A 7963-nucleotide genomic window follows, 5' to 3' on the forward strand; every position below is an offset into this window, starting at 1 on the left:
CAGAGCTGATCCTGCTGGAATCTCAATGGGAACCTTGATATTTCCTCATTATCAGCTACACTTCAGACATATTTGCAATCCTGTTTTAGCCAACAAAACCATGCTTTTCTGTTCTAATATCATGTGACTCTAATATCTTGGAGAAGGCAAAGTATAATAAAGCAATGCAGTTTTCTTTTGTAAGTAGAAGTAATTTTATGAAGAGAGGAAAAAGAAATAGCTTCGTCTGATCAGGCCAAATTTCCATGGGAGCATAATATATTATGGCAGTCTTATTTTTGTTCTTAATCTTTTATTGAACCACAATTCCACTCCTTCACTAATGATATTTCGTCTAAAATTCCTTAGGCCTAAAAGCATCTGTCTGTAGTTGCTCTAGTATTTAAATTGTTCTAATATTGAATATTTCCAGTCTTCTGGACTTCTAAAATACTTGTTGCATCCAAGTTCCTTAGGTGGTTATAAAGAATTTAGTTAGTGCTTCCTGACTAGTGGTGTACCAGGAAGTTTGACTGAATGATCTGAAAGTCCCTTCCGACCATAATTTCTATGAAATCTTTGAAGCTGGCTTTGGCAATATTACAAAGGAAATCTGTAAGGAATGATGAACAGTTCTTGACCAAGACTTTGCACTGCAGTTGTGCCTCCAGCATGAGGAAAAACCTTTGTTCCTTAGGAATTTTACCTTCACCATAGACATTTCTTGCAGCCAAATCTTTTCTTTAAAACCAGTCACAGCATCACTAGAATTTCAAGGCAAAAGTGAATTTTATTTGATTTATTATATTGGCCTTCACAGAAAAAAATGAGTTCCCTAGAAAATTTGTTTCCTGATGTATACTGGTCTGTGCTATGAACATAAAACACATCTTTCAAACTCCAGCAGTGTTAGTCTTGTAGTACTGTACCTTCGTGTTTACCACTGCAACACACTTTTTACCAAAAAAAAACAAGAAAAGAAAAAATTGAAAAGAGGGAAAATTTTGTTATAAATTAAATGCTCCTACTTTTTTTATTGATATCACAATATATAGACTAACATAAAAATATTATATATTATAATATATGTAACATAATGTATGCCTTATGATAATACACATGCAACTATATAGACTGCATACATTATACACATATGATGTGTAATATATTAGATCTATTAACTCCTCCAAGGACATACTGATATAACTATACTATTACTGATATTTACTATAATTGTCTATAATGTGTCTGAAGCATGAAGAAATTTCCCTGACTAACTTTTGGCCAGGTAGGTCAGGCCAGGACAGAAGTTTCTGCTGGCTCTCCACAGAACTGCTCTGCTACTGGTATGCAGCTGGTACTGGTGTGAGGCCAGTAGCGCTCAGTTGCAGTACAGATGAGTGAGGTTGTTCCACCAGAGTCCATTGTCTGGGACAAGAAACTGCAAATCTGCACTGGCTGAACCCTCCCTTAGGGATGATGCTTTTGTGAGCTGCTCTTGCCTGCAGGAAAGGTCCTCGTGAAGCTCAGCTCAAGTTCCAGCAGTTCAGATTAATAAATGGCTGATATCTGATCCCCTTTTTTATGTTCTCATGTTAACCAAGGGACAGAAAGCTCCCTGGATCAGTGAATTTCATGCAGAATCAGTAGAAGGTTGTTTCTATAGGTACCATGAGAGTGTTTAGATGATCACACCTTACATAGAATAATGTTTCTAGTATTGATTTACCTATCACACTGCATTGAAAAATCCATTGCTTTGCATTGTTTTACTGACTCAACAGATACATTAGTAAGTCCAAGATGTGCCAAAATTACCAACCTCTTTGGCTGCTTGCTTGCTGTCCTTGGAAGAGGCCTGAACTGGCATTAAGTCAAAACAGTGAAGTCCCCTCTTCTGCCCTATAAGCCATATTTTCCCAGAGGGGCCTTGGCTCCAAAAAACACTTCCCAGCAAAGCATTCCCCTGTGCCAAAGCTGGGCACTGACTGGGCACTGCCCCAAAAGCCTGGACCACTCCTGTGCTGTAGAGTGTGCCCATAAATAGTCACATGAAACTTTTTGGGGAAAGTGATTGAAACCTAAATCTAAGAGATGAGTTGTAAGATCTAAAAAGGCTAATATTTGGCTTCTGTTGATGCTAAAGATAATCTGGTTTCTGCAGTGTACTCCTTGGGTCTTCAGGTTCAAGGAGCCCTAGTTCTCTCAGGTGCTGCATCAAACCTGAGTTAGCACTTCAAGAAGTCCATTAAGTGCTTGGAAATGCCTGAGCCAATGGATTTTTAGGACCTAGCTTTGATCCAGCAGGGATAATGATGGGTTAACTTAACACAGGCACATATTGAATATATTTGGAAATGTAGAAAGCACAATGTTCTCTGGGACTCAGATCCAGGAGTGTTGTGTGGAAGATCTGATTGTTCCTGCACAAAGATGTCTTGACACTCCAGATGTGCTGGGCAGTGCCCCAATGGATGGCTTTTCCTCAGAAGAGTTAGTTCCATGCAAAACCATCTTTGGTGCCTCTCCTCACATGATGCACTTAATCTGCAGCCAAGATAAAACTCTGAAAAGTAATTAAGAGTTTATAATACTCTGATTCTTTATAGCTGATGTTTAATTTGTGCAAGAATATAAGACAGTATCACTCCCACTTGTCCATTTGCAAATCTGCAGGAAACCCATTTTTAAAAGTGGAGTTAGAAGGCAGACAAAAATCTCCTCACAGATGCAGAGCTGTGAGAGCAGCTGCCTTTTGGCTCCATGATCCGTCTGATGGAAATAGCAGTTCAGGTGCAGACAGTGGGGGTGGAGGGAAACCATGTTCTCTATTATTTACACGTCTCTAATTTCAAGCTCCAGTTTTTCGAAGTAAAATAATTTGCCCCCCACATGGTATCTGTTTCTGGAACTTATTATCTGCTTTGTTGAGTTCAGCTGGCATTCAGATAAGGATAATTTAATTAGGCATCTTAGTAATCATACATGCATACTTACTGCCACAGCAGGGGGTGGCTTCTTCAAAACAAAACCCTTCACATATTACTTTGGACAGAATGTTTTCCCTGAAAGATTTCACATTTTATGCATGTATGTGTACAATACCTTCTTTTTCCCTAGAGTTCACATTCTGTGGTGCTTTCCCTTTGAGGATTTTCATGTTGTTTGGGAATATCCCTACCTACAAAATTTTCCTGTGCTTAGGATATGTTCTTTTGAGAAAAATGCTCGTTTTACACTGATGGTCCACTTTGAATAGAGTGATAACATTGGGGGTTGCTCTGAACTGGAAATTCTCTCAAGCCTGAGAGGACATTTCCCTGAGATCAAGGGACATACATACAGATGTTATTTCTTTGGGAATCTTCCTGTTGCAAAGATGTCCTCACTTACTCCATGCTACTTTACAGCTTACAGTGTCATCATATTTTCCATCTAAAAATCCAGGGAGAAGAGCATGTTTACAATAGTGCCATTAGGAATAGCTTGAGAAAGAGTTTAGTGGAAAGGTCCAAAACTGAGTGGGAAAGGGGTTTATGGCTTGTGCTGCTGCTCAGTATTTTGCCCGTTCTCATATCTGCAGATTCAAAATGCCTGGCAATAAGAATCGAGTTGATGTCCAAGAGATGAACATAGAAAATAAACAAAAATTTGTATGACTTAGTTCTGCTGAACTTGTGGGAGATTAAAAAATTTAATTTCAAGTGAGATCCAGCTTCTGCAAACAACCTAAACATTGGAAAACAGGTAAAATAAAACTTTTTTGAGAAAACTTTCATAATGTTTTGATTGCTCAAAATCTGTGTTTGAATTTGAGGCTGCATTCAATACTCATGTGAAAGAGCAAACACATTGCACCGGAAACTTTATAAAAGCAGTTGTGTAAACTGGAAACAACTCATGCAGGAGAAAATGGCTGGCAAAAGAAGCACAAGTTAAAATATTTAGGTTTGGCTGAAGCAGCTTTGAGCTTGATCATTATATGTATAGATGCAAGTAAATACCTTGTGGGTGGGTCTAAAGTCAATGTGAACCTTTATGTGGAAAATGCTGCCTATGTGGGTATGGAAAATAGCCCACTTAAACTATAATTATAGGGAATATGTGCAAATAAAACCTGAATATAACACCCATGTAGAAAGGGTATTTCTTTTATACTACTCTGAATATGTTCCATGTTATTCTCAGTCCTAGTGCAGACAAGATTATACTGTACTCATATTGTTGCTTCGAAGTAAACACATAAAGAAGTAAAATATTTATTTAAAATACACAGAATAACAGTGGAAGAAAAACACTGTGTGCAACTGAAGTTAAATCAGATCTCGCAGACTGTTACAACTCAATTTCTGAGTAGGAGACTTGGCTGAAATCACTGACTTGTTTTTTAAACAAGTCAGCAAGATACACTATTTGAAAGAGAAATATCTATGGATTGAAAAATCTATTAATTTTACTTACAATTTTGGGGGGAATGACATTCAACTTTTTATTTTCTCTGAAGTAGACCGGGTAATGGGCTGAATTCAAGAAATACTGGCATTGTGGAGGTTTCATTTTTGATTCTCCTTTTCCAGATCATTCCTGCTCCCAGCACTCTCACAGCTGGATGACAAGAGATCTGGGAACAATCTCTGTACTCTCTGTGCATTGGTTGTAGCATCTCTGGTGCTGTGGAAGTCCACATCTGTGATCTTTCAGCAAATTCCCTCTGTGACACGCGGCGGCTTGAGGGATGTCCAAGTGATGTAAGTCTCGAGAGCAGCATGAACATATATAAAGATATAAAGCTCTTGGAGAGTGTCCAAAGAAGGGCAAGGAAGATGGTGAAGGGCCTGCAGAGGAAGCTGCTGTGGTCACTTGGTTTGTTCAGCCTGGAGAAGAGGAGACTGAGGACAAATACACCTTCCTCGTGAGGGAAGGAGCAGGGGCAGGCACTGATCTCTCCTGTGTGGTGACAGGACCTGGGGAAACAGCACAAAGCTGAGTCAGGGAAGGTTTAAGGTCAGTATTAGGAAAAGGTTCTTCACACAGAAGGTGGTTGGGAACTGGTCATGGCATCAAGACAGAGTTCAATAAATATTTGATCAACACTCTCAGGGCACATGGTGTGATTCTTGGGACTGTTCTGGACAGGGCCAAAAGTTGGACTTCAGTGTTCCTTGTGGGTCCTTTCCAACTCAGGATATTCTATGATTCTATGATTAGCATTAACTAGCTGCCACTGTACAGCAAGCATGGAAACCAAGGAATCCTCCCTATTACTGCTTCCATTTTGTTGTTACCTCTTGGTTTCACACTAACTTCTGAAAATAAATCTATTTTGCATGCAGGAGTGGAAATTAGTTTCAGGATGAAGATACAATTTTAAATTAATAATAATACCATGTCCACTGCAGCACAATGCCATCAGTCTCCAGCTTCATTCTCATTCTGTAACACAGCAAAGGTGTTATTTCCATGTGAAGGACAGAAAAGAATACACAGCTTATCTGAAGAATCCTAAGGGTCAAATACTGACACGACTGAGCAGGAAGCAAATTTTGGATGAATAATACCTTATGAAATGTACTACTTGGTTGACTAATAAAAAGAACCTAGAGCTGTTAGCATCCATAACTGTATTGTGTTTATGTAACTCCAGACAGCACAGAAATAGCCCTGAACATATGCTATTTCTTTTCTTAGAAAACTACTGTAGTTCATTCAAAGATTAGTTCCCCTTTCCAGTGAGGGAAACATTTCTTCTCACCTTTCCCAGATTTTTGGAGGTTGCTGAAATCTCATGCACAGAGTCCTTAAATCATTGCCTGTTCTCTGCTCTTTGAGGACATCTTTGGTGGAACCGTGCCTTGCTTTTATTGGTTCCAGAGTCTTTCTATCCTGTTTTCATCTGCAACATTTAAAAACACTCCTCACCACATGGAAGCTGGGGATCTGATAGTACAAATATTTCACACTAATATCCATTTGTTGAACTTACTTTTATGCACAAGTCCTGAGAAGCTCTGTCTTACAGATTTAAGAGGATTTAGGATCTTGTTTACTGCCTGGGGCAATAACCAGACTTTCTTATGGGACATGCCAAGCTTTTGTGCAGACATTGCAGATACTGAGGCTCCCATGTGTTTGGGAGATGAACGCTCCATGCTACAGAAGTGATAGTTCATGGGATAAGCACCAGTGGGCAGATTCAGAGAAGATGTTTATATCAAGACTCATGTTACTCACGCCATGTCAGTTCCTTTTGAAGAAGATAACGTGCCATTTTTTTCTTTAAAACAAAAGAAAAAAACCCAACAAAAACCCAAAAACAACAACAAAAACAAGCAAACCAACCAAAAAAAAAACCCAAAAAAACCCACCAACAAAAACTCAAATAGTTTACCTACAGTGAATTCCACATTTGAAGTCTTTAAATGTCTTCCTTCCATGTGCATATGGACAATAACTTTTGATTTAACTGAAAATATAATCACTGGTGAAAATATTTTGGCCTGCCCTATTCCGTACAAAAAGCTTAATCATCCTAATGCTCCCTTCTGCTAATGTGCTTGTGTTTATCACAAAACAATATGTGGGATCAGTTAGAAGTTAAAGGGGAATAATTTAAAAGTGAATTCATAAATAATAGCTCACAGGAAGAATGAAAAAAATCCCAGAGTGATGATGACTTCAGCAAAAAAGAAACAAACAAGAGAAAATATGAGGCAGCTTTTATACTGCGTTGGCAAATGGAGGATGTTAATCTTACAGAAGGGACAGAATCTTCAATTTTCCATTAGAGCCCATCCTCCCCTCAAAACATGCAAAATAAGTGCTTAGGAAAAGGAGAAAACATATAGTAGTAAGGAAAGTGATTAGACAAGTACAGGGCACAGAATTCAGCATGGAGGACTCCCTTCAACTCTTTTAAGTTACACAGACCTAGTGCTGCAGCAGTGAATCAAGCCCAAAGAGAGGCAGGCTTCTCAAAGGTGCAGTTTAACATTCTCATGTGGTTGCTACTGGTTCCAGATGGCAATTAGATATTGGAACAGAGTAACAGGGCTTCTGCTTGTCCAGCAGAAACCAACAGAAGGATTTTAATGGGACCTGGTATTTCTGCTGAAAGAAGTATGAATTCTGGCAGTTAGAGCAGCAGACCCATATTATTTACTAGTGTAAACCAGCAACACTCTGGTGGAGTTACAGCAATTCACACCAGCTGAGATTCTGACCTATTAAAGCAGATTTATACAATAGCTTCCTCCTTGTGCCAAAGATTTCAGGATTCCAGAGGCTGCAATATTGTTGGCCTATCTATGGACAAGAAAAATGAGGAAGAGAAATGCAACAAAAAAAAGTTGTCCTGGAGGTCAGTTCTTGGAAAGGAAGCAAACTTTCTTTCAAAAGGAAATCAAAGGCACAGACCATAAAATAGATCTCCTCTGAACTCTCTAACTTGCTTTTGGTTTTTCTTCAAAGGCAAACAAAATGTTAATGTAAAAGCCAATGTGTCATTTTCTGGTTCGCTCTGGCTCTTGCACCACACCCTTCATTAGCAGGATCAGATGGCCATCCAGTAGCACTTTAAGGCAATGTAACATGTGTGGTTCCTGCTCTCTTTCCCGAGGAAGAAGTTGTGCACAGATTTGTGTAAATCCCTCTTTTTTTTGATGTTTTATTATGTGTTTAGTAGAGAAGTGAGGTTGGGGGAGTTTCTTTTGCACTTGGAAGAGAAGTTAAAGAGGTATGTGGGATTTTCTGGTGTAACAAGCACTCCTTCCAGTCTTAGACCAGTTTTCAAAAGATCAGTTCCCCATCAGTGGGTTAATTCTTCTGTAGCTTTCTTTCAATACTGTCCAAAACCTAACAAAAAGATGAAGATTCAAATAAGGACTAAGGTATTCAAGATGCATGAACTCAGAAGAAAGTCATCAGAGAAATGGTCAGCTTTACAGGTACGGGTGACTGTGGTGGTTTCACCAGGAAGAAGTGGGAA

General features: G+C 39.0%; 1 long non-coding RNA gene across 2 annotated transcripts in view; it reads left to right on the forward strand.

Annotated features, from left to right (window-relative positions):
* Positions 1-6300, forward strand: part of LOC134416772 (uncharacterized) — a 28994-nt gene extending 22694 nt beyond the window's left edge. For both annotated transcript variants that reach the window (XR_010027381.1, XR_010027380.1), the window contains exons 5-6: positions 3563-3726; positions 4557-6300. This is a non-coding gene — a long non-coding RNA (uncharacterized LOC134416772). The remainder of the gene's footprint in view (positions 1-3562; positions 3727-4556) is intronic.
* The last annotated feature ends 1663 nt before the right edge of the window (positions 6301-7963 follow it).

The sequence above is a fragment of the Melospiza melodia genome, chromosome 3 (assembly GCF_035770615.1).
Source record: "Melospiza melodia melodia isolate bMelMel2 chromosome 3, bMelMel2.pri, whole genome shotgun sequence".
Lineage (NCBI taxonomy): Eukaryota > Metazoa > Chordata > Aves > Passeriformes > Passerellidae > Melospiza > Melospiza melodia.